Raw genomic sequence first — 6,000 nt, 5'->3', positions numbered from 1 at the left:
AGAAACTTAAATAGCTTGTTAATTTTCTGTTCAAGGAGGGCAAGAGCAGTCTCCAAGCCATTGCGAGCCAACATGGAGGGAGAGAGATGAAGCGGAAGCTGCAATTTGGACTTGGAGTTAAGAAGATTGTTGAGATTTCCCAGTGCAACTCGTGTAGGGACCTCGATGATGATGATGATGATGACCTCTTTCTCATCTCAAATGCCTTCTTGATCTTGTTTTGCAGAGAAGTGAAATGGGTAGGAAGAGGAAGAGATGGCATCCTCATGTGGGATGTCTTGAAGGAAAGAGCAGTGACAAGGGTAGAGCAGACCATGATGGTGATGGCCTTGGCATGGTTGATATTGATGGCAGCCTGTGCTAGTCCTGCTTTATTCTCAACGTTGAGCTTCTCTGCTATTCGCCTCAAAATGGACATGCATTTCTCCACCTGGGTTTTCGTGTCCTTCTTCTTACTCAACCAAATGACGAGGGTGGTGCATGCCCTTTCAAGGGCATAGGCAGAGGGAGTGAGAGCAGGGCCAATGCCGCAAATGGCTACCTAAACACATGCGTGCTGCTTTCTGCAATGCTGTCCCTCAACCAGTTGCACACCTCAAGAAGATGGAGTATGTCATCCAGATGTGCGTTCGTCCATTTTCTCCCAATGTCCATCTTTATGTTTGACAAATCGGAATAGCAATTCACCAACATCTCCAATGCTCGGCCAAGCCAATCTGTTCCGAAACATGAGAAAGAAGAACAGGACTCCTCCAATCTTTCCACCTCGTCTGTGCGATTTGGGTGCCCCTGCAAGTGCAGGCTGGAGGACATGCTCTTTGGGCGATTATGGTGATGCTTGCGAGGAGAGTGCAGGGCCATGGCCACCCCAAGAGAGGAGAGACGAGAGAGAGAAGGTACTGTAATGCCCATACTCATTCTGTTATGTATTGATTCCTTCAATGTTGATGATGATGCTGCTGCTGTGTTAGCCTTGTGCCTGGCTATTAACATGATTTATACAACTCACCATGACTGGGCACATCAGGGAGACACAAACAGAGAATCCCGGCTAGAGGCATCTAATTTCTCAAAACGAGTATCTTGTCCCCTGCCACTGCTTGCTTCCTTTAGTGTCCCACGTTTGCCATGTGCTGTAGCTTCTAATCTAATGATATGCCTGTCCCGTGGTTTCAACCACTGTAAGCATCACAGCTAAACATCATGTGGCCAACCAAATTAGGTTACAAAGTTTATGGTTAATCAACATTTGTATTTGCAATCGCCTGCAATTTGCGGATCACATGTCTCCTCTCCAAACGTGCATAAGCTGTTGTTTAATTGATCATATGGGAATCAAAATTTCCATCCAAACTTTAGTTCGCACGAGCGATATGTTTATATTTCTTGTCAAGGGAGATCCTTGTGGCAAGGCTTTAGAGAGGACCGTGTCTAGGAGCTAGGATATGCGACTTGTGCCAATCATAAATTTGGTCTCCTTCCACCTTTAATTTCTTCCAACTTTGTCTCAAGGCAGGCATATAATGTTTTTAAAAAGAGTTCTTTTTATTCATCATGTTAAAAAATTCTGTCTGAATTAGCAAGGGCTAAACATTTTTTAAAATACATTCACCTTGCTTTTATCTACGTTTGATTCATCTACATTGCCTAGTTAAAATTTATGTTTCTTGACCTAATTTGTAGAGGGTACATGTAATTACATTTCTTTTCTAGGTGTAAAGTGATATCATACCTCATATCTATAAATTTGGATTTTACCAATCTTTTTATCATCTTATATAGATGCAATAATGACAAAAAAATGTCTCTCCTTTTCTTTAATATAGACTTAAGAAGTGCTGCTAAAAATGAGCAATTCTACCACAAATAGTAAAATAACGAGGATTGCCCAATTCACTCAAGCAACACGTAGATTTCATCTATAGTAGACGTTTTGGACTTCCCCATTTTGTGTCATGCTAGATCTATAATTGACTTAGTTAATTGATGTGTTGATATCATGATTAAGTTATATGTACACAATAGTATAGATGATTGATGGGTTTGAATTAGTTCAAGTTTTTATATATTGATCTTAAGGTTAAGATAATAATATTTAATTGATGAGTTGACTTAGTTGATGTTGATATGCTCTATTATAATATTGAATTGAATTAGTTGATTTAGTTGATTGAGGTGTTGATATCATGGTTAAGTTATACGTGGAGAATAACATAAACAATTGACAATTTATTTTAATTAAAGTTCACGCTTCTATGTGTTAGTTGAAAGGTTAACAAAAAAACTTGTTATGCTCAATCTTCCTGTGAATCATTTTGGTCCAACTCATGGTGGGATCTTAATGGTTTGTAAAAAATGAAAAATATGATATAATAATTAAATGGAAAATATAATGAGTTCTAAATTATAGAAAACAGGATCTAATGAATAGTAGCATGCAAATACAAAAGGAAAATTTACTTGCCCTCTAAAAAGTCCCCAAATGTGATTAATATGCCTACAACTCCTACTATTACTCGATGTAACATGTTTGCACCTTGAAAGAATATTTTAATCAAAAGGGCACAAACTTAAGTACTGATAATGGCTGAAAAAGAAGAGTCTCAAAACTGAATTCACAGTTACATTTACAAAACCTAATAATCAATCCATGCATAGATTTCATTTATAATAGGCTTTTGGGGCTTCTGGGCCACATTGTTTCAGGCCAAATCTATAGTCGATTTAGTTAATTGATGTGCTGATATCATGGTTAAATTATACATATAGAATAGGATAGACAACTAGTGAATTTGAATGAGCTCACACTTCTATATATTCGTCTCAAGGTTAAGAAAATGATGCTTAAATGATTAGTTAATTTAGTTGACCGCATGAATATGTTTGTACCTAAGATCCCACCATGAATAGAACCAAAATGACTTAAAGGAAAAATGAGAATACCAAGAGTTTCTTAACCTCGAGACTAATATATAGAATAATAAATCAATTCAAACAATTTGACAATTATTTCTATTATTCTAACACATACACATTAACCATGATATCAGCACATCAATTAACCAAATCAACTAATTATATGTTTTGGTTGACTTAACAAATAATTAGTTTGATCTCAAGGACATATATCTAAGACTACAAGATTCGCTATCAATTTTTTTGTAAAGGGTCATACTTGTTCCCTTGCTACAACTTTAGGTTTAAATTTTGGGGATCCCAAATCCACGGATCCACATAAAAATAATAGGATGAACAACCTTGGTAAGTTTCTTTTTAAATTTATTTCATGTGTGTGATCCACATGTAGGTGTATAAAGGTAGATCATTTATTTCATGTCTCTCAAGTCATAGGATTGGGACACATATCATTGATCTAATTATACCCTTATCTACAGATTCATCCTTTTCAGTATAATGAGGGTTTTATTCTATAAATGTTAGGATTTATATAAAATCAACTAATTCCCTTATGCATGGTATGATTTTTTGATTGCAGGTGACGCTTTAAGTTCATCGAGGGTTTAATCATCACCTCCAACATGAATTTAGACCTCTAGATTAGTAATTTTCTATTTAATATTAAAGAGATTTAGCCTTGATATATTTAAAGACCGTATATTTTCGTACAAAAATAAAATTACAATTACATAGATAGAATGTGTTAAAGGTGTAAGAGTGCCTCACCAAATTTTAAAATAAAGACGATAAATTCAAGGTTTTATGTGGGTCTTGAAAATCCCCTATAAAATTTTGTATAATTAACTATAAATATCTCTATACATATATTGGTATACAAACTATATGCATGACATCACTTTATATTTTTAGACTATTTTCATGAATGTTCTATGGTTTTAACAATTATTTGTTGGGAATTAATGAATGTTTTGGTATGATGGTTAATTTTGTTTTGACTTTATTTAAAAAATTTCATGGTGATGTTTTTTTATAAATTCAAACCAATTTACTAATGTTTAAATAATGTATGTATGAAAACATATTTTAGTGGAACATTGAATCGAATTATAATCATATGAGCTCAATTTGCCAAGGTTTTAAATTGCCCAGTTATCTTATAGGCCAGAATTCTCTCACTCCTCAAATTACACGTACATCTTGTAGAACAAACAACTTGACATTGTTCCAAATTTGTATTTTTAGGCCGGTGACAACCATTTCCATGATTTTTGGCATTAGTGGGTGTCAGTGTGTTAATAGGCTGCCAAACTTATCAAAATACTAGACAAATAAAATGAAAATGGATGAAGGAGGAAGTGGTTAAGTTTTAAATCACATACGGTTGGTGAGTTCATGAACCATGTGAAAAGTGCAACATAGTTCAAAAGTTCACCATTGTTTTGACAATCCAATAAGACCTGGGAAAAAATTGAAAAACTCTCATATAGCAAGTGAAGGGTAAATGTAACAAGCTCTAAATTGTAGAAAAATATATCCAATGAATAGGAGTGATCCAAAACAAAAGTAAACTCTACTTTCTATTTAAGAAGGTCCCAATTGTTATTTATATGCCCACGATGCCTTCAATTACTTAATCTAACATGTTTGCACTTAAAAAGTATATATGAACCAGAGGGTAGAGATATAAGTAGCAAAATGAGTGAAAAATGAGAGTTCCATAGTTAATGTTATTGTAAAGAAGAAAATCGAACCCTAGGTGTTCCCCCACTCCATGGAGAGAGAAAGGAGGTCACTAGGATTGACGGATTTCACTTAGGAGAGACTTTACATTCAAAAGAGGGGTTGAAACCCACAAGATCCAATCCCACACAATGCAAGACTAGATTCTAAATGAGTTTCAAGGGTTGAGACAACAAGGATACCCTCTTTTGTAAAGAATGTAGATAGAAGGATTGAACTAGGAGTGCATGTAAAGTAAGAAAGATTCACTTGTAGACGGAGATAGGGACACAGGATGAAGCTACAGACCTAAAATTAGCAGTAAAATGTCAAGATGATACTGTCCTGCAAATTTGAGCCAAAGTTGATGGGACGATGGCGCCCGGAGTGCACACGGTCCTCCGAAAAATCCGCAAAACGAAGGGGGATCTGTTCATCTCTGCACAAGGATTCCAGATCTTCAATTACAGCCGCGTACCTACAACCTACACATAGAAAAGAGAGGACGATTGGGGGGTTAGGGATTAGGGGTTTGCCTTTAGGTCAAACCCTAGTTTTGGAATTAACCAAGAAATGAGAATGTTGTAAATGTAAGTGTTTGTAATGTAATCAAGTACTGATACCTTGTTGTAAGAATGTTTGTATTCTTACATGCGAAGGTGTAATGATGTTGTATGTTGTATGTTGTAGGTGATCTCCTCTTCAATGGTTGAATCCTTGTCTTGAATGCAACACCTAGCCTTGAATGGAGACCTAGAATGCTCAATTGCTTGAAGGAATGCTTGAATGCTTGAATGTTTGAATGTTTTAATATCGCTTCTGCCTCTTGCACATATATATCTTTCATTTTTTCCTACCACCCTTTTTGGGAGGGGAAATGTAATTTATATACTTGTCAATTAGGGTTAGGAGACTGATTTTTCTGACCTTAGGCCGACCTAGGAACATTATTTTCCAAATTGCAAACTTAAAGACCCGATGCCTAACAAGAGACCGGGCCCAAAATAGGGCCAGGGACTAGGGCACTGGGTACCATGGTCCTGAGGGACCAGGGCGCTAGGTGCCATGGTCCCACCTCCCGGGACAGCAGGGTGCAAGGAGGATTAGGCCAAGGTGCAGAAAGATGCAGTTTTTGATGTCGCAAGCAGGTTTCGGGGTCTCCATTCAGGTTCAACGTTGCGCCGCCATCGTGAAGACCCAAATGCAGTCAAAATTGCAAGTGTCGCAATTTTAGGATGCTACATTTAGCCCCCACTTTAGCGGGAGTATAAGCGTATGCCCATACTTCCAGTAAAGTACAAGGAAACAACATTGAAAAACTTTCACCACGTCAAGGAGGCTAGATACAGCAAGCCCCCAGTG

This window comes from Cryptomeria japonica, chromosome 5 (genome assembly GCF_030272615.1).
Source record: "Cryptomeria japonica chromosome 5, Sugi_1.0, whole genome shotgun sequence".
Classification (NCBI taxonomy): Eukaryota; Viridiplantae; Streptophyta; class Pinopsida; order Cupressales; family Cupressaceae; genus Cryptomeria; species Cryptomeria japonica.
Note: the sequence above shows the minus strand (reverse complement) of the source record.